This window comes from Amblyraja radiata, chromosome 13 (genome assembly GCF_010909765.2).
Source record: "Amblyraja radiata isolate CabotCenter1 chromosome 13, sAmbRad1.1.pri, whole genome shotgun sequence".
In the NCBI taxonomy this organism is placed as follows: Eukaryota; Metazoa; Chordata; class Chondrichthyes; order Rajiformes; family Rajidae; genus Amblyraja; species Amblyraja radiata.
Genome location: NC_045968.1, coordinates 53,400,477 through 53,422,680, shown reverse-complemented (window position 1 = coordinate 53,422,680; position 22,204 = coordinate 53,400,477). Strand labels below are relative to the sequence as shown.

General features: G+C 43.6%; 1 protein-coding gene and 1 non-coding gene across 2 annotated transcripts in view; both read left to right on the top strand.

The window, feature by feature from the left end:
• The window catches only part of LOC116979505 (serine-rich adhesin for platelets-like), a 1,930,096-nt gene that overhangs the window by 1,330,146 nt on the left and 577,746 nt on the right, over positions 1–22,204 (top strand). The window lies entirely within an intron of this gene.
• On the top strand, positions 17,307–17,498 carry LOC116980233. Its single transcript, XR_004413916.1, has one exon. It is a non-coding gene; the product is annotated as a U2 spliceosomal RNA (small nuclear RNA).

Here is a 22,204-nt window from a genome sequence, read left to right as displayed (position 1 = left end):
AGGAAAGATTGAAAAGACTAGGCTTGTATTCACTCAGTTATCTCAACTCTCTAAGTTTTAAGATTGTTTTGAATCGGGGCAGGTCTGGCAGTCAGAGGAAGGTCATAATTGGGCAAGGCAGATTAACACTGCCATTAGGCAGGAACCAAGGAGGGTAAATTGGGAGCAGTTATTATTTGGTAAGTCCACAGATGATATGTAGGAGCCATTTAAAGGCCAGCTGATCAAAGTGCAGGATCAGAATGTTCCGGTAAGGTGAAGGATGGCAAAATTGTGAACCATAATGAGCAAGGAGACTGTAAACTTGTGTAGGAAGGAACTGTAGATGCTGGTTTAAACCAAAGATAGACACAAAAATACTGGAATAACTGCGGATCAGAGAAAGCAAAGGAATGGGTGACGTTTCGGGTCAAGACCCTTCTTCAGACTGAAAGTCAGGGGAAAGGGAAACGAGAGATATCGATGGTGATGTAGATATGTAGAACAAATTAATGAAAGATATGCAAAAAAGTAACGAAACTTGGTCAGTAATAAAAAGGAAGCGTATATCAATTAAAGAAAGTGGCATCAGACAGGTCTTGTGAGAAATATAACGTAGGAAAGAGCTCAAGCAGGTGATTAGAAGGGCCAAAAGGTAGGTATGTTGCAAAGCCTACCTGAAGCGTCTTTGAAAATCTGCCGCTGCGGGTGTGCGCGATTTTGGCGCCGTTTAGAGGGGGGGGCGGGTTTAAAACGCGATTTTCTCTAGGCTGTTCAAATCGAAGATGTTCAGCCTAGTTAATTATTAACGAAAAATCGCTGGAAGACCCCGTCGCAAAAGCTATTATTAGGTTTAAAGGCCTTGAATAATAGTTATAGTAGTTTAAAAATCAATCTCTAAACCTGCGACCGCCAGCAACCGCAGGGTCTCATAAAGCAGACAGCTGAAGGTAGGTTGTATATTTTTACATTAAAAAGGGCTTCTAAAGATCCCTTTATACAAAGTTTAATATTGCGAGTAGCTCATTTTGGGCCCATTATATCGCGCAGTATTTTTCTGGGCATTTGGGGCACAAATCTACCGCAATGTGAACGTTCTAAACCAGCGCGTTCCACAGGGACCCACTGGAAAGCTGATTTAAATGGGCATTTATTTACAGCAATTGAACACTGAATTCCTTCCATTTGGCCTATAAATTAATGTAAATGAGATTTAAAAATCATGTTTTATTGTGAATCATTTGTGAATATTATTTGGACATTTAGGCTATTTAAAAATGTTAATCATTTATTAAGAAATGGATAGATGTTTAGATCTAGTAATTGAAGTCTGAAATTAGCTACAATTAGGTAACTAACTAATTATATGCTTTAATTTCAGGTCATCCAAGTAAGATTATTTTATATTTGTTTCAGAATGCTTCAATCTATGATAACTGAAAATTTCATTCAGTTCTCTTAATTTTTAAGAAAGTTATGGGCTTTTGACTGTTCACGATCACAACTTTTTTGTTATGTCCATAGAAAATCAATAGGGAACAAGATGCTCATTTCCGAGTATGAAAATGGCCATAACTTTTTAAATACTTGAGATATGAAAGTGAATTAGGTGTCAAATTAAACTTATTTTATGCTTTATCTGATGGGATAAATTACAGACTTGATTTTTAAAATCTCAAAATTTTGTAACATTGCTACAAAAGGGGCCATGAAGTATCAATGCTTTTTATCCATATGTTAAAAAGAAGAGGGTGACCCCAGGAAAAGGCAAGGATGAAGGAGGGAACCAATGCTTGGAGTCAGAGGATGAAGGTGAGCCACTAAATGTGCATCTGTATTTACTGAGGAGAAGGTCATGGAGGACAGCAAGATCAGCATGGAGAATACAAATATGCTGAATGAATGAATGAATGAATGAATGAATGAATGAATGAATGAATAAGTTTATTGGCCAAGTATTCACATACAAGGAATTTGCCTTGGTGCTCCACCCACAAGTGACAACATGACATACAGTGACAGTTAAGAATGATACATAAAACATTAAACATTAATAATAAATCATTATTGATTAAATGTGAATTAAATAAAATACCATAGCAAAAGGAGGCTACAGGTTTTTGGTTATTGAGTAGAGCTACTACTAGTGAAAAAAAGCTGTTTTTATGTCTGGCTCTGGCAGCTTTGACAATCTGGAGTCGACTTCCAGAGGGAAGTGATTCAAAGAGTTTGTGGCCAGGGTGAGAGGGGTCAGAGATAATTTTGCCCGCTCGCTTCCTGCCCCTGCAGTGTACAGTTCATCAATGGAGGGAAGGTTGCAGCCAATAACGTTCTCTGCTGATCGGACAATTCACTGCGGGTGTCGTGCTTAGTGGCTGAGCCAAACCACATCATGATGGAGAAGGTGAGGACAGACTCTACGAGGGCCATGTAGAATTGGACCATCATTGCCTGTGGCAGATTGTGCTTCCTCAGCTGCTACAGAATGACATCCTCTGTTGGGCCTTTTTGACTGTGGAGTCGATGGTAGCCCCCCACTTAAGGTCCTTGGAGATTATGGTTCCCAGGAACTTAAAATACTCCACAGATGTAACTATGGTGTTGTTGATGGTGACTGAGGTGAGGGGAGGGGGATCTCTCCTAAAGTCTACAATCAATTCCACTGTCTTAAGAGCATTTAGCTCCAGGTTGTTGCGATGGCACCAGGACGCCAGCTGTGACACTTCCTGTGTGTAGGCAGATTCCTCCCCATCCTGGATCACTCCATGGTCATTGTTTTGGGGGTCTTTAAGTCACTTTCTACCCTCATTACCTGGTCAGCGAGTTGCGTTTGCGCCTCATGTACGCATGCATGCAGATATAAACTGCAGCGAGAATAAAGGAATTAAATTTCCTGGGAGAGTAGAAGGGTTTGCAGTTTATAAAAGAAGGATTCTAGGTTGGGAGATCAGAAATTTGACAGTACCGTGATATCGCTGCACCAGTCCTGTTTGGTATAGAAACATATACCGCCTCTTGATTTCCCCGCTGTCTCCACTTCGCAGTCCGCTCTTTGAAGTTGGAAGCCAGCCAGTTGCAGCACGCTGTCAGGGGTAGACTCACACAGCCAGGTCTCGGTGAAGCACAGGGCAGCGGCTCAAGAGAAGTCCTTGTTTGTCCGGCGCAGGAGTTGCAGTTCGTCCTCATTGTTGTTGAGAAAACGTACGTTTGCCAAGAATATGCTCGGGAGTGGTGTGCATGATCCTCGTCGCCGGAGTCGGGTGAGTGCTCCAGAGCATTTCCTACGGGTTCTCCTCCCTCAAGACCTTGAACGCAGCCACAGCCCCGCCGACGAGTATGTCCAAATAATCCAGCGAGTGAGAGAAATTCGGAACGATGTTAGGAGGTACCGTATGTCCGATGTTTATGAGTACCTCTCTCATGAAAGTAATCTTTGTAGGGTTTTCACAGACGACACAAACGAACAAACACATACAAAACAGCAAGGAGCAGGACCCCATGGCCGCCATCGCTGATGCCAGCAGCAGCTACACTGCAAGCAGCTACAGTGTATCAGCCCTGTCCCTCGGTACGAGTTCATTCTAAGAGCTTCTCCGAGTTTAAAAAAAATCAAACTCGTGGTAAGCACGGAGAATGAACATAGCGGGTACATCGGAGCTCGGGGATGTCTCTTAGCGGCTCGTTGCGCTAATGGCAGGCACTCGGGAAGTCTCGCTAACGGCAGGTAAGCACGGGAAAACTCGTGAAGATTTTCCAACATGTTGAAAAATGTCCATGAGAGCCCCGAGTACCGACGAGTGGCCATTGCCGTAAATCTCTGAGTTCGAATCAGGGCAAACTTGGGTGAGCTCTTGGAATGAACTCGTACCATGGGACAGGGCTTTAAATCTTCCAATATACTTCCATTTGGAAGAGAATGGGCTAATCGACAGGTTATGCCTTAATAACGATTGAGGTTTTGAGGAAATAACAATAGAAATTGATAAAGGTACAGCGGTGAATGTTGTATACATGGACTTTAGCTGGGCCTTTGAATAGGTCTCTCATTATAGGCTGATCTAGAAGATGAAGAAGTATGAGACATTCCTGCCAACTACCCCTTCCCTCTCCACACCCTGCTCTTGGCTCTGAGCTGCACACATTCTGACACATGCAGGTTCAGGCATTTACACTAAATGTACATTTCTGTGAACACAGTGTGATTTTCCTGAAAAATGCTGAGATTTCTCTGTCTAAGTGTCAAAACGTTCAGAACATAAATTAATGAAGAAGTTCAGGATAGCGTAACTTGGATTATTCAGGACAGGGGCATCTGGCCCTTTGAACATTCCACATTCTTCAACATCATGATTCACCTTAATGCCATATTCCTGCTCTATCCCATATCCCTTGATTACTTAACATCTAGAAATCTATAGAAGGTAGATACAAAATGCTGGAGTAACTCAACGGCACAGACAGCATTTCTGGATAGAAGAAGTAGAGTCTCGACCTGAAACATCACCCATTGGGTCTGAAAATGGCCACGCCTCACCTGTTCCCGGCTGCTCGCCGTCTCTGCTCACTGCCACTTGTGTTTGTTCTGTCTCTGTCTCTGTTCGTGTCGTTGTGTGTGCATAGTGCACAGTCATTTATTTCCTACGACCGTCGGACACTGCTGGACATTGGTGGAAGAAGCCAGGCGCTACTGGACATTGGTGCCTCGGTGGCGTGCTCTCGAGGCCCCGGGGCGAGGACTTTCCATCGTGCCGTGCATCAGAGATTTCCTGAGGGAGCCGTGAATGCGTGCTGCAGCTGTCCCCGCAGGCGCAGGCGAACCAGGAGACGGGGAAAACGGGGAAAACGGGCAGGTGTCTCGGTGAGGACGAGAAGGCTCGGCCGCTCTCACTCCTGCTCGATCTCGGCATGCACATCTCCTGCACCATGGCTGTTAGCGCTTCCTGGTCCTGCTGCGAGGCCGTCGTGCCTCCGGTTGGTTTACCCAGACCCTTCGCCTCCACTCTGGCTGCCGGCTACTCCCGGTGCGGGGCTGTCATTCCTCCGGCTGGCTCCCCGGGGCACCTCACATCCACTCTTCCCAGACCTGTCGCGTCAGCTGGCCATCCCTGACCGAGTTTGCCCGGCGTTCCAGCTGCACTGTACCCGAGAGAGGAGGAACAGGGGCGTTGGAGTCTGTGTGGACAAACTGCGGTCGGTGGACTACACACCTCTACCAACTCTACCAACTGTTGCAAATCATGCTTTTAATACAAGTATGGCATTATTGAACATTAGATCACTAGTAGGCAAGTCATTTTTAATCAATGATTTTATTATTAAGCACAATCTTGACTTTATCTTTTTAACAGAAACATGGTTAAGTGTAAATAATAGTGACACAGTTTTGATTGAATCAGCACCTCCCGGTTTTATTTTTATAAATGAAGCCAGAATACACAGAAAAGGAGGTGGAGTCGCCATTTTATATAAAGACACTTTACAATGCAAGAAAATGTCCTGTGGGCTTTTCAACTCCTTCGAATATGTCGCTGCTCAGCTGAGTTCTCCCCAGCGAACAATACTTTTAACTATTTACAGGCCACCAAAATACGATGCAGTTTTTTGATGAGATTGCCAAATTACTGTCCATTGTATGCATTGATTTTGATTGTGTTGTCTTAGTGGGTGATTTTAATATTCACATGGATAATGCAGAGGATGGAGGTACAAAAGAGCACCTGAACATTTTGGACAACGTTGGACTTAATCAGCACGTAACAGAGCCAACTCACAATAGGGGGCATATATTGGATCTGATTATTTCCAAGGGTCTCGACATTTCTGATGTTATGGTGACTGATGTTGCTCTTTCCGATCACCACTGTGTATTTTTTTAAACGACCATCTCTGCTAGCAGTATCAGAAAAGAACCAGAGGTGATTGAAAGGCGCTGTATCAATGAAAACACCGGCGCATTGTTTACTCAGGCCTATACACCACCACCAACTCTGCCCCCGGCCTCTGTCGATGACCTTGTGGATGGTTTTAGCTCCAATGTTATGACTCTTATGGATGCTATTGCACCACTAAAGACCAAGATTTTATCTGGAAGGAAAAAGTCACCATGGAGAAATGCCACAGCAGTGAGATCGCAAAGAACAAAGTGTAGACAGGCCAAACGTAGGTGGCGAAAAACCAAACTACAGGTCCACTACGACATCTACAAAGACAACCTCCGTATCTACAATCAGGAATTGAAAGGGGCAAGGCAGTCCTTTTTCTCAGAGGTTATCAACAAAAATAATAATTCCCGCACCCTGTTTGCCGTTGTCGATAGACTGACAAACCCCTCATCATCAGTCCCTCCTGAGCTCCTGTCCAGCAAGTCGTGCAATGACTTTGCAGATTTCTTCACTGATAAAATTCTGAAGATAAGACAAACAATGTCTAGCTCCACCTCAGGGAGCTAGACATTTTTGTCTAGCTCCACCTCAGGGAGCTAGATATAGGTGGCTTTCTCACCTATGCCTCCAGATTCACTAATGAATCTACAACATTTTAAACTTTTAGATTGTGCATCTCTGACTGAAACTGTTCACCAGCTAAAGTCCACTACCTGCTGTCTTGATCTGCTGCCCACAAGCTTCTTTAAAAATATTTTTAACAGTGTTGCACCAGAAGTGCTGAACATAGTAAACACTTCCCTTCAATCGGGGCATTTTCCCGAAGCCTTAAAAACAGCAGTGATCAAGCCCCTATTGAAGAAGCCTAATTTGGATGCCTCAGCTATGAGCAACTACAGGTCCATATCTAAATTAGCATTTTTGGCAAAGATTATTGAAAGGGTAGTTTACCAACAAATTTACTGCTTTATGATCCAAAACAATATTTTTAATGTTTTCCAGTCGGGATTTCGGCCACATCACAGCACCGAGACTGCACTCACTAAGGTCCTAAACGACAACATCTAAACAGTGATGCATCAAAAGCTTCAGTTCTGGTACTTCTAGATCTCAGTGCTGCTTTTGATACGGTGGACCACAACATACTGCTTGACAGACTGGAGAAGTGGGTGGGACTCTCTGGTTCTGTGCTGGACTGGTTCAAATCTTACTTGAAAGATCGGGATTATTTTGTTTCCCTTGGTAATTTTGAATCAGAACGTACAAAACTCACATGCGGGGTTCCTCAGGGCTCCATTCTTGGACCCATTTTGTTCAACATTTATATGCTCCCCCTAGCTCAGATCATAGAGCATTTTAACATATCCTACCACACTTATGCCGATGACACACAACTATATATCGCAGTGTCACCACATGACCATAGTCCCCTACACTCATTGAGCCAGTGTGTCAAACATATCAATGAGTGGATGAACCAGAACTTCCTCCAGCTCAATGCAAATAAGACAGAAATTATTGTCTTTGGTCCCAAAAAAACAAGGCTAGAGGTGAGTGCTCAACTCGACTCAATTGCACTGAAAACCACAGACAAAGCCAGAAACCTTGGTGTAGTTATGGACTCGGATTTGAATTTTAACAGCCATATAAAGACCATTACCAGATCTGCCTATTACCATCTAAAAATATTGCAAGAATCAAGGGATTTCTGTCCAAAGAAGACACTGAAAAACTTGTTCATGCATATATTTTTAGTAGGTTAGATTATTGTAATGGCATCTTTACAGGTATCAATAAAAAATCAATTAAACAACTGCAGCTTATCCAAAATGCCGCTGCCAGAGTCTTGACCAACACCAAGAAAATGGACCACATTACACCTGTCCTTAAATCTTTGCACTGGCTCCCTGTGTATAAGAGGATAGATTTTAAAATGTTGTTACTGACCTACAAGGCACTGAATGGTCTAGGTCCAAAATACATCTCTGACCTACTTGTTGTATATGAGGCACCTAGACTCCTCAGGTCTTCAGGGACAGGTTTACTCTGTGTTCCCAGGGTCAGAACTAAAAAGGCTGAAGCAGCATTGGGTTTTTATGCTCCACACCTGTGGAACAAGCTCCCTGAACACCTGAGGTGTGCACAGACTGTAAGCGCATTTAAATCAGGCCTAAAAACACTGTTGTTTACTATAGCTTTTCATTTCTACCCGACATGCAGTAATCTTAACCGTCTAATTTTAACCCTTTTATGTGCTTTTTAAAATCGTTTTATTGTTTCATTGATGTTGTTTTATTATTCATACATTTGTCGTATTGCTTATTTTGCAATTTTTAATTATTGACTATTCTATTTTTTCTTTCCTGTAAAGCACCTTGAATTGCTGTTTGCACGAATGGTGCTATACAAATAGATTTGCCTTTGCCTTTGCCTTTGAAAAAGCGAAACGTCACCCATTCCTTCCATTCGGAGAAGCTGCCTGTCCCTCTGAGTTACTCCAGCATTTTGTGTCTATCTTCAGTGTAAACCAGCATCTGCAGTTCCTTCTTAGAAATCTATTGATCTCTGCTTTGAAATAACTCAGTGATTGAGCCTCCAGGGTAGAACATTCTGCAAGTTCACCATTCACCTCATGAGGAAATGTCCATTCTAAATGGCCTAGCACTTATTCTGAGACTGTGATTCCTAATTTATGACTCATCAACAAGAGGATAACTATCCTCTCTCGTCTCCTACCTACACCCATGAGCATTTTGTACTTTTCGGTGAGATCTTCCCTCAGCTGTAGAAACGCTAAAAGATATAGGCCTAGCTATTCAGTTTCACCCCATATAACATTTATTGTCCATTCAAAATTGCACCCACAATTTGTGGCTTTCCAGGCTATTTCAAAATATAGTGGATTCATGTACATTAATGGATCTGGAGTCACATATAGGCCAGAGAGAATGATATATATAAATGATGTGGTTTTATATGTCGATGGGTTGGTGAATAAGTTTGCTGATGACACCAAAATTAGAGGAGTGGCAAACAGTGAGCAAGGTGGTCAGAAGGTATGGCGGGATATTGATCAGCTACAGGAATGGGCGGGGAAATGGCAGATAGAGTTAAACCCAAACAAGTGTGAGGTGTTACACTTTGGGAGTTTGAATGTAAGGGGAAAGTATACAGTTAATGGCAAGCCACTTAAGACCATTGACGTGCAGAGGGATCTGGGAAACCAAGTTCATAGCTCACTGGAGCTGGCAGCACAAGTACTTATAGTGGTATAGAAGGTGTGTGGTTTGCTTATAGGTGTTCAAACCTGTTGGCGAAGGGAATGGATGATTGGTTGGGCCAGTTGTCAAAGATAATGGCTTTGCTATTCCTGCAGTTTTCTCTGAATCCCAAGGGCAACTCAACCTGGTTGAAGATGCTGATCAATCTGTGGATCTGAGCAGAAGGCGGCAATATCATCCATGTATGGGGAGGTTTACAACTGGATGCCCCCATTGCCTGGCAATGTCACTCCTCCAATGCTCTCATCCTTCCTGTTGGATTCAACAAAGACTTCACACAAACAAGACAGGGGAGAGTGGGCAACTCTGCCTGACTCCAGACCTAATGGGAAAGCCATCTGTTTCCCGCTCATTAATTAGTACGGCACTACAGATATCTGTGTAGAGCAGTTGGACCCAGTTCCTGATTCCCACCCCAAAGCCCACTTTGGAGAGTGCGTCTATCATTGTGTGATATGCTGTCAAAAGGTTTCTCTTTGTCGAAGCTGACCAGGCAGGTATCCACCCTTCTGCCCTGCACGGAGGCATTGGTATCTCTGAGAAGCTAGAGGATGCCGGTTAAACCTGCCAGGTACAGCACAGATTTGACCCGGGTGGATTACTTGTCCCAGAGCCGGCTTGACCTAGATGGCAATAGCCTTGGATTTTAGAGTTTCTGCATTTGGCTTTGAGATTGGTCTGCAATGCATGATACGATCCTTCTCCCCACTCAGCTTGTAGGTGAAGCTGACATGCTGCCAGCCAGAAGCATAGCATTGTACACTTGCAGCAGCTCTGGGCTCACCCAGTGGCACAGAGCTGAGTACAACATGCCGGTAACCATGGCATCCGAGTGTTATTCAATTCAAAGGAATAGGTGGAGCCAGTCATTTCATCCAGGGTCAGTGGGTGGTCCTGACTCTCCCACTTCGTGTCTTCCAAGATCTCCATGATGGAGAAGAGGATGTTCAGGAAAACTGTGGTGTGCAATGGCCACATGGTCTGTGGTGTGTAATGGCCACCATCACCGGACAGCGGAACCGACTGCCATCTCAGCGCCTTCTGCCGGCCCACTCACCTCTGGCAGTGCTCTCCATCTGATCAGTGAGGGGACCAGTTCAAGGGCAAAGATCATAGAGCGGAGTTGGTCAACGGATGATGGATAACATCACAGCGGGCGGTGGAGCTTACTCCTGTGTCAGCGCGAACAAGGGATCAATTCAGGTTACTCGCCCTTGGCTAACAACCTAACCTTCGGCCTCCAAGATCCAGGTACATTTTCTAGCAATGTTACAAAATTTTGAAATTAAAAAAATCAAGTCTGCAATTTATCCCATCAGATAAAGCATAAAAATAAGTTTAATTTGTCACCTAATTCACTTTCATATCTTCAGTATTAAAAAAGTTATGACCATTTTCATACTTGGAAATTACCATCTTGTTCCCTAGTGCTTTTCCATTGACTTAACACAAAACCTGTGATCGAGGACAGTCAAAAGCCCATAACTTTCTTAAAAATTAAGAGAACTGAATGACATTTTCAGTTATTATAGATTGAAGCATTCTGAAACAAATATAAACATCTTACTTGGATGACCTGAAATTAAAGCATATAATTAGTTCATTACCTAATTGTAGCTAATTACAAAATTGACCGTTGTGACGGAAATAGTAATAAACACCCAGACTGTCTTGAAAATTAAAAAATGTGATATTCTCAAGACCGGAACTTTAATATTATTGTATTATATACTGTAAGTCCGTAACAGATAGGTAAATAAATCACAATTTCTAGCAATAGACCAGGTCTTTATGGAGAAGATCAGTTGCTAGCTGGTACATTGGCATACCATAATCAGAAGCATCATCATACTCCTCAGATTGTAACCAATAAACAGCTGCTAGCAATGGTTTTCCTCAACTTTTCAATTTTGGCATTGTAAACTACAAGTTTTTGCTCTTCAAACCGCGCATGACATGCCTTTCTGCCCACTACTTTCCCATTAAGAATGTCCTGTAGATTCCATTTCTTAAGAAAAGGATAATTTTTTTTTAAAAGCCTAAGTATCCAAATAACAAACTAATCCCATTCACACAAGAATATAACATGATTTTTAAATCTCACTGTCATGAATTTATATGCCAGATCAGTGATGGAAATGGGTTTTAGGAACTAGGGGTACGCTAAGGTCCGTGAGACTGAGGTTGGGAAGGAAGGTAGTGGGGGTGGGGGGGGGGAGGGTATAAGCCCCCCTTAAGAAATTTTATCTAACTCTGAAATTGAAGATAGACAAAAGCTGGAGTAGCTCAGCAGGACAGGCAGCGCAGCGACTCTGGAGAGAAGACCCTTCTTCAGACTGAACTGAACTCTCATCGTTGAGAGTACTTGTGATTGTCTGAAGAAAGGTCTCAACCAGAAACATAACCCTCTCCCCAGAGCCCCTGCCTGTCCCGCTGAGCCACCACAGACAGGGAGTTGAAGGTGGACACAGGGGTGTCCACCTTCAACTTCAGAGCCAAACAAAATACACAGAGTGCTGGAGGAACTCAGCGGGCAAGGCAGCACCCACGGAGGGAACATATCACATATCAGGAGCCACCATGGGCCAGGACTCTTCTCTCCCCCCCCCCCCCCCAACTGAAAGGAACCGCAATTGCAGCCGTCACTGCAAAACGTCTAAGAAGGAATTGCAGATGCTGGAAAATCGAAGGTAGACAAAAATGCTGGAGAAACTCAGCGGGTGTGAAGCCCTGTCCCACTGTGCGAGTTCACCCAAGAGCTCACCCGAGTTTTAAAAAAATCAAAATTCGTGGTAATCACGTAGAATGAAAGTAGCGGTTACGTCGGAGCTCGGGACGTTTCTTAGCGCCAACGACAGGTACTCGGGAAAAGTGGTAACTCGTGAAGATTTTTCAACATGTTGAAAAATGTCCAAGAGCAAAATATACTCGGGATGTAAAAATGTGATACTTTTTAACGTAGTCATACCGTAATATCTCGTGAGTTTGCCGTAGTAGGACCTGGTGGCTGATAACAAGTGCTACAGTAGTAATTAACAAGTCGTTTGTGTCTGATGGTCGTGCAGCGGTTGTTATCCATGTTTGTTTTGTAAACATCTGTATGGTGAATGTTTTTTTTAAATCTTTATTTAACAAAGCGAATTTGTATTTCTGTACGAAATACGGAAAATTAACGTGGGGCCTCCCTTACGCGTGGGGCCCGATTGGGAGAAATCGGTCCAATCGGCTTAAGGCCGCCCTGCTCTCTGATATACAGTTTGGCTTCGAAGGACCTGCAAATCCCCAACATATCCATCGGCAAGGAATTAATGAGCTGTCCTTTGTGAAAATTTTGGACGAAGAAGCGTGAGCACATAGAAACATAGAAACATAGAAAATAGATGCAGGAGTAGGCCATTCGGCCCTTCGAGCCTGCACCGCCATTCAATATGATCATGGCTGATCATCCAACTCAGTATCATGTCCCTGCCTTCTCTCCATACCCCCTTATCCCTTTAGCCACAAGGGCCACATCTAACTCCCTTTTAAATATAGCCAATGAACTGGCCTCAACTACCCTCGTGGCAGAGATTCCAGAGATTCACCACTCTCTGTTGTAAAATTTTTTTTCTCATCTCAGTCCTAAAAGATTTACCCTTTATCCTTAAACTGTGACCCCTTGTTTCTGGACTTCCCACATCATGGGAACAATCTTCCTGCATCTAGCTGTCAACCCCTTAAGAATTTTGTAAGTTTCTATAAGATCCCCCCTCAATCTAAATTCTAGCGAGTACAAGCCGAGTCTATCCAGTCTTTCTTCATATGAAAGTCCTGACATCCCAGGAATCAGTCTGGTGAACCTTCTCTGTACTCCCTCTATGGCAAGAATGCCTTTCCTCAGATTTGGAGACCAAAACTGTACGCAATACTCCAGGTGTGGTCTCACCAAGACCCTGTACAACTGCAGTAGAACCTCCCTGCTCCTATACTCAAATCCTTTTGCTATGAATGCTAACATAGCATTCGCTTTCTTCACTGCCTGCTGCACCTGCATGCCTACTCTCAATGACTGGTGTACCATGACACCCAGGTCTTGTTGCATCTCCCCTTTTCCTAATCGGCCACCATTTAGATAATAGTCTACTATCCTGTTTTTAGCCACCAAAGTGGATAACCTCACATTTATCCACATTATACTGTATCTGCCATGCACTTGCCCACTCACCCAGCCTATCCAAGTCACCCTGCAGCCTCCTAGCATCCTCCTCACAGCTAACACTGCCCCCCAGCTTCGTGTCATCCTAAAACTTGGAGATGTTGCATTCAATTCCCTCGTCCAAGTCATTAATATATATTGTAAATAGCTGTGGTCCCAGCACTGAGCCTTGCGGTACCCCACTAGTCACTGCCTGCCATTCTGAAAATGACCCGTTTAGTCCTACTCTTTGCTTCCTGTTTGCCAGCCAGTTCTCTATCCACATCAATACTGAACCCCCAATAACGTGTGCTTTGTTTGTATACTAATCTCTTATGTGCGACCTTGTCGAAAGCCTTCTGAAAGTCCAGATATAACACATCCACTGGTTCTCCCTTATCCACTCTACTAGTTACATCCTTGAAAAATTCTATAAGATTCGTCAGACATGATTTACCTTTCATAAATCCATGCTGACTTTGTCCAATGATTTCACCACTTTCCAAATGTGCTGCTATGCCATCTTTCATAACTGACTCTAGCAGTTTCCCCACTACCGATGTTAGACTAACTGGTCTGTAATTCCCCATTTTCTCTCTCCCTCCCTTTTTAAAAAGTGGGGTTACATTAGCTACCCTCCAATCCTCAGGAACTACTCCAGAATCTAAAGAGTTTTGAAAAATTATCAATAATGCATCCACTTTTTCTGGGGCTACTTCCTTAAATACTTTGGGGTGCAGCCTATCTGGCCCTGGGGATTTATCGGCCTTTAATCCATTCAATTTACCTAACACCACTCTCCGGCTAACCTGGATTTCACTCAGTTCCTCCACCTCATTTGACCCTCGGTCCCCTGCTATTTCCGGCTGATTATTTATGTCTTCCTTAGTGAAGACGGAACCAAAGTAGTTATTCAATTGGTCTGCCCTGTCCTTGTTCCCCATGATCAATTCACCTGTTTCTGACTGCAAGGGACCTACATTTGTTTTAACTAATCTCTTTCTCTTCACATATCTATAAAAACTTTTGCAGTCAGTTTTTATGTTCCCTGCCAGTTTTCTTTCATAATCTATTTTCCCTTTCCTAATTAAGCTCTTTGTCCTCCTCTGCTGACTGAATTTCTCCCAGTCCTCTGGTAGGCTGCTTTTTCTGGCTAATTTGTACGCTTCATCTTTTGTTTTGATATTATCCCTGATTTCCCTTGTTATTCACGGATGCACTACCTTCCCTGATTTATTCTTTTGCCAAACTGGGATGAACAATTGTTGTAGTTCATCCATGCAGTCTTTGCCATGCACGTCTCATTCTGCTCCATGAAAGGGACTCTGAATTGGAAGATGAACTTGAAGGATTTTGAGGTAAAGAGCTTGGCTCCACATCTCTGTCAAGTTCCCCTTGACATGAGCTGCGGGGAACATTGAGTTCATCAGTTGCCTCACAACCTGAATGAAAGCAAGTCATTCTCAATTGTAGGAGGCTGCCTAAGGCAGATGAAAAACAGAAATAACCTGATTGTTAAGTTCAGTCATAACAAATGTTTAACCTTTTTGTATAAATTGAAGGAGGAGCAGGTGGAGAAGGCAGAGTATTTGATGGTCATCATATCAAGACCATGACTTTTGATCCTAGCTATTTATACAGCCGCATGATTGATCTCTGGAATAAGTACTATCAGTGATTACACAATAGGTCTGTGTTTTAGATTTACACTATACAAATAAAGACAAGTATAGGTATTTCAAATAATGTTGACCAGTTGTTACTACATGAAACCACAATTTAAAGGGCCTGTCCAACTTAGGCAACTATTTAGGCGATTGGAGGGGACTGCGCTTGCCTCATGTTCTCATGTATAAGCCCCCCATGAGAAATTTTACTTCGGAGTCACGTGAGTGACTACGTGAAGAACCCGCTCAGTGCGCAGGCGCGGCATTACGCCAGCAGTGCAACAGCGGCAGCGGGAGCTAGGCACTCCCGCAACAGATGAAACGGACCGTCAGGTGAGTATCCTGAGGTCGGGTTTCTTTTACAGGGGAGCCCCTTTTTCTGCTTGTGTTTTACAGGCAGAGAAAAAGGCTCTGGAACAAAACTGTCCCCCGTTCGAGGAGGAACGTTTCCCGTCGGGGGGAAGGGGGGCAGCAACAGGCGGTAGGAGCGACCCCGGTGTTTCCTCTTTCCCCGACACCGTGCCGAGCCCAGCCGCGTAGCGGGCTGGATGTATAGCCACCCGAAGAGGCATCCGTCAGGTGTTTCCCGATTTGGGACGGGACGTCTCTCCACCCGCCACGGGGGGAGAGAGAGCCGCCTGAGCCGCTGGAGCGGCTCTCGGTGCAGGTGCCTGCGAGACGCGCTGCTTGAGGGGCGCTCTCGCTACTACAAGGCACAAAAGCTCAGAAGAAGGCGGTAGGAACATTTAACCGGCGTTCCGCTATCCCCACACCGCGCCGAAGCCAGTACCGCTAGTGCCTGAGCTGCGGGCTGGATGTCTAGCATCCGAAGAGGCATCCGGCCGGTGGCTTCCGACTTGTCGGAGGGGACGTCTCTCCCACCGCAGGGAGAGAGACAGCCGCCTGAGCCGCTGGAGCGGCTCCTGGAGCAGGAGCTCCTGCGAGACACGCTACGTGAGGGGCAGTCTCGCTGGAGGGTTCAGGCATACCCTACACAGTGCCTAGGCACTGCCAATCGCTTCCTCCTTAGTGTGGTTAGCTTTGGGGTGACAGTGGCTGGGCTGGTCATGAAGAGGGGTCACTGGCTGAACAATATCGGGAGTATGCTTGAGGTACAGGATCAGGAAGAGCTGCTGGGTGTGGCCGCTAGGTGGCTCCACCACTAGCGAGATGGCTTTTCAGTCTCAACTGATGGCCACTTACTACTGTCTTTTCCAAAAAACCTCTCCAAGACAGGTGCCATGAGGCGTTGGTTTTATCACGCCTCCCCTAATTGCATTTACTCAAAGTGCCGCCATTATTGGGGGATTACATTGAGCAGCGCGTTAACCTAAATATTTAAAAATGCATTTGGTACCCTGACGTCGGCTATCATGTCCCACACTGCTCATTCCAGAAGGCAGGGTAGGTATGGCAAAACACCTGACCCTACTGTTCACGGTATACCTCATAACTTCTGAAATGAACTCACAAACCTGCCCTCAATCTATGAAATTAACAGGACTATGAGAACGCCGACCTCAATAAGCCCAGATCCTGCTACCTGGCACTTACCAAACCAGTCCTAAAAAACTGGACGAAGTGTTTCAAACTATTCGGCCACAAGAGGGCAGAGTCTGGAATGACACCACACGAAACACCAGTACCTCTACGTGTCCACCGGGGTGTCTACCTCATGGTACTGGTGTAAAGCTCGGGGCCTGCATGCCAAACCTGTGCATTTTAGGCCACGGCCCAGAGCAGGCCCCAGGGAAAATGTGCCACCCCCCAACAAACATCGTCCTACAAGAACAAGGAACAGAACCGAAGAAAACAACAATGAAGACAGATAAGTATGGTTCCTACCATCAATAAAGGTTAAGGGGTTGTACTAGCAAGGGGTGGATGAATCACGCCTGGTAGGAAGCTATCAATCTTGGTAGTTATATACCAAAAATAATCACAAGGGGAATAGAATTAATATCTTGCCACCAATTCAGCAAGCACCCCAAGTGTCTACCCTCCCACGATGGTGATGTCGCACCATCGTTGATAACCACTTGAGTATTTCACCAGGTATACCCATTCATGGGATTTGTAACTACTACCATGGATCCAAGGATACTTTATGGTAGACATCGACCTTGGAAGATGCACACTATTCAGTACCTTCTCATATAAGTTTCGGATATACCGCAATTACCTGGATGGAGTAACCATGAGGAGCGTTGCGGCATTTAAGTCAACGTTATCCAGAATCAACTAGCCCTGACACTTAGAAACATTCCGTCATGGCATGTCTATATATTAACGACAAACTATCCTTGGATACAGCTTTAGCTGCATCGCTTCTCGGCCTTTTGGCTAAGATCAAGTGTAGTATCTGTTCTTATCAGTTTAATAATCTGATACGTCCCTTATCTAGGGACCATATATTAAATTGAATTTTGGAACAGGGAGATGGAATAGGGGCTTGCTCCGTCCACTCCACGCATCGACCCAGTATTGCAGTGCCTCTGGGAACGGTGCACAAAATATATATCCAGATATTTACGTTGACCATCCACAACGTTGTTATCTGGTATTCATTAAGACTATCAGTCATGGTGCATTAACCACCAATCACTACGTGGCAAAGTAATTGGGATATAGCAGCATTACCAGCTACTGAACTTTGTACCTTTCCTATGAGCTGAGATACTAGTGTTCAAAACTATCTCCATACCTGTAATATGGGGCAAATGGATTAATTCTGTAGTGTTATCATGGAATTTATCGGCAGGAAGGATTATGGTTGTACACTTCCACCTGTTTTGAGTACATCTTATTGTCCTGATGTGTTACTGAGCTTGTAATACTTAATGCCAATATGAATTGACTTAAACATGTTATATATTAACTTACTTATTCTAGTGAAGCATTTGCTCAGTAATCCACCAAATTTGCATGTTCGTTTATAAGATAACAACATCAGTGGTGGCATATACCAAACCACTTGGGCGGAGAACATCGATATTAGGGGACAATTTATTAACAATTGGAAACCGTATGTCGTCAAACATGTTTGACCATCAGTAACTCACCTATCAGGTGAGCTAAATACTGTAAACATACATTTAAACCAAAATATTTGCTGAAATCACTAAGCAATATGGACACCAGATATCGATTCCTATATCCAATTAAATCACCACGTACTAACTTACGTCACATGAAACCAATCTCAAGGCAGCGGCAATGGAGACATTCCCGCGTATTGAGGGGTGGGGGAACCTAATCTCTATGTTTTCCTTTCCTTCTACATCTTCAATAGGTACTACGGCTTCATCAGTCGGGGTACTACGCAAATTACAGTGGACCATGGTCCACAAGCATGGTTCCCAGTGATCCTCGACATGGTCATTAAAAGAATTGCAGAATTGGGAAGACCATTGCTGTGCTTGGATCAGGAGCACTATCAACCTGATGACAGCATTCCGTCGCATATCCTAGGGAACATACCTGAGGAGCATCAAGAAATGGTACACTGTTTCCAAAACAGGAATTACACATTCAACTATAACAAAAAACTGTACTGGAGCTCCTGGCAGGTCTTCACCACAATGAAGACATGTTCTGTTAGCCTACTCAACTGGGTACCGCTCACTGGTATCAGATACAGGGAAGGTATATCAATCCATTCCCCAGAAATAGGTACAACCCAAATTGGGATGTCAGTGAATCCTGACATACCTTAGGGGATGATCACCAGCCAGGTCACTCACCCTGGAACAGCCTACCCTGAAGATGGACATGCTGGTGGCCTTACATCAACACAAAGAGCCAGCTCTCCCATCTACTGCGATGGGACACATGGTTATAACACCAGATAGTGTCACATGCCATTCAAGGGTTGGCCAAACAGAACAGACCAGGAACATCAGGTCCAGTCATGAAATTCCGGGCATACCCACCTGAACCACGTTTATGTGTCATGACCCACTTAGAGATCGACACAATAAGGAATACCGAGGGAGAGGAAAAAGCCTTATGGTCAGCCACAGGAAACCTCATGGCGGGTGACGAGCTAAACTATCTCTAGTGGCTCAAGCAGGTACTGGGAGTTGCTGGAGTAAATACTAACGTGTATAAATCTTATTCCACCAGAACAGCTTCCACGTCAGTAACTAAGAGGATGGACGAAGCCTATGGACCACATCCTGGCTACTGCAGGGTGGTCTAGGGAGTATACGTCCAAACTTTTATAACAAACCACTGACAGAACCTGTATCGTTTGCAGAAAAATAATCTGCAAAAAATATATAATTTAAGCCCGGGGGAGCAATTGGTCTTGTTGTTGTTAATAACACCATTATTGTTTTTACAAACAGATTCATGGTTGATTACGATAACATACTTCCTCCCTCGAATGACTTCGGCAGCGAGTGAAGTATGAACTGTTACACGGTTTGAAATCACAGAGCTTTGAAGTCTTCACGTAGTCACTCACGTGACTCCGAAGTAAAATAGTAAGATTAAACGAGAACTTACCAGTTTGAAGTTTGATCTGTATTTTATGAGGAGTTACGATGAGGGATTACGTGCCCTCCGCTCCCACCCTCATTATATGGATCAAACTAATAATTGATGTCTCCTTATCTTTACTATGTTTACTTCAAATAACTGTGTCTATCTGTGATTCCACACCGCTGCTTGGAAGTATGCCGCGCCTGCGCACTGAGCGGGTTCTTCACGTAATCCCTCATCGTAACTCCTCATAAAATACAGATCAAACTTCAAACTGGTAAGTTCTCGTTTAATCTTACTATTTTATCTAACTCTGAAATTGAAGATAAACAAAAGCTGGAGTACTCAGCGGACAGGCAGCGCAGCGACTCTGAGAGGAGACCCTTCTTCAGACTGAACTGACTCTCATCGGGAGAGTACTTGTGATGTCTTGAAGAAAGGTCTCAACCAGAAACATAACCCTCTCCCCAGAGCCCCTGCCTGAGCCACCACAGACAGGGAGTTGAAGGTGGACACAGGGGTGTCCACCTTCAACTTCAGAGCCAAACAAAATACACAGAGTACTGGAGGAACTCAGCGGGCAAGGCAGCACCCACGGAGGGAACATATCACATATCAGGGCCACCATGGGCCAGGACTCTCTCTTCTCCCCCCCCCCCCCCCCCCAACTGAAGGAACGCAATTGCAGCCGTCATCGCAAAACGTGTAAGAAGGAATTGCAGATGCTGGAAAATCGAAGGTAGACAAAAATGCTGGAGAAACTCAGCGGGTGTGAAGCCCTGTCCCACTGTGCGAGTTCACCCAAGAGCTCTCCCGAGTTTTTAAAAAATCAAAACTCGTGGTAAGCACGTAGAATGAAAGTAGCGGGTACGTCGGAGCTCGGGAAGTTTCTTAGCGCCAACGGCAGGTACTCGGGAAAAGTGATAATTCGTGAAGATTTTTCAACATGTTGAAAAATGTCCAAGAGCAAAATATACTCGGGATGTAAAAATGTGATACTTTTTAACGTAGTAGGACCTGGTGTCCTATATCACTATTGTATGTTCATGATGGAAATAAGAATACTCAGTATATTCATTACCTTTGAATTGTAGTTTTATGTAATCCTCCCATAATTTCTGAGTTCCATTTCACAATATTTATCAGACATACAGAATGTTGCAAGGTAATATTTTGCCCAAAGTCAGTTGTATCTTTTTATCTCAATAAATATCACAAAATATGCTATTGTTTCAGCCACATTATTACAAAATATAGAATGTAGGTTATTTGTAATCAGTCATCCCATCCCAGAAACAACAGTACTTAAAGAAGAACATTTGTATTACTCATTTACAAGCATGTACCATACATAGTCCGTTGATCCATATCCAGCAAAATGTTGTGATAATTGCATAAAAGGTATTATTGTTTAAGAAATTTGGTGTGGAATGATAATCCATCTCAGTACTCATTTAGGCAAATCCCAAGCTATAGATACTTTCCCCCCACCCCCAATCCCTCTCTCCTGATCTTCATTGAGCCAATATTTACCAATCTTTTACTCAGCTGCTGTAACATTTCCTTCTATCAAAATCTCGTGTAGCATCTCTGTCCCTATCTTCAAATTCCCACTTTGAAATAAAATACAACTTTTGACTAAAAAATGTTGCAGCAGGATCGCTATATAAATGCAAATATATTGTATTTTATCCTAGTATTCCTCCCTCTTACCACCACACAAGAAGCGTAACTTGAAGCGTTTGCATTTGGAGAAGTTCAACGGACCAGGAATGAAAATTAAGCTATGAATCGATTAACAGCGACTACGAGGTTAGATTGAACACCTGTCAGAGGCTAAGAAACAATCCTGAGTTGACGGTGTAATGTTTTAAGTGAGCATTTTGCAGCGCCTATCATCTTATATTCATTAAATATTCTTTCCACAGAAATCTCTTTTTTCACTTTGAAATTATATTCATTATAACCGTTTGTACATCATAACCACCTAATGTTTGTGCGTTTAGTACCGGGTATGCTTAAACAATTTATTGTAATGTACAGTATCTTTAAAAAAAAAACTACTACTCAACCGGTGTGAAAATTACACTGATTGATGATGATTGAAAATGCGTGTAATCCGACTAATCCTGCTGGCGAACTTTTTTTAAGTCGAAAGTGTATTTAATTTCAGTGGAATTTGAAGATTGGGACAGAGATGCTACACAGAGATTTTAAACTCAGGAGAGCTCTTGAGTGAACTCGTACAGTGAGACTAGGGCTTAAGGCAGCATCTATGGAGCGAAGGAAATAGCCGGGTCTGAAGAAAGGTTTTCAACATAAAACGTTGCATATTTCCTTCAGTCCTTAGATGCCTTAGAATGAATAACCTGCTGCACACGAAGAAGCTCACCCAAGAAGACGCCCTCAATCATGATGGTAAATTTTAAGAATTCTTCAATTGTCATCAATGCTCCGATCTACATTCCATAGTTAATGTAATTGTGTTTTAACAAGTATTAATGATGGCCGCGTGAATTGTATTCAAAGGAATGCGGCTCATTTAGCCTAGTTCAAACACAATTATATTTTACTGAGGATGTGGATCGATGCATTGATGCCCATTGTATACTACTTGTACTACTGGCTGATAACAAGTGCTACAGTATAATAACAAGTCGTTGTGTCTGATGGTCTTGTCAGCGGTTGTTATCCATGTTTGTTTGTAAAAAATCTGTATGGTGAATGTTTTTTTTT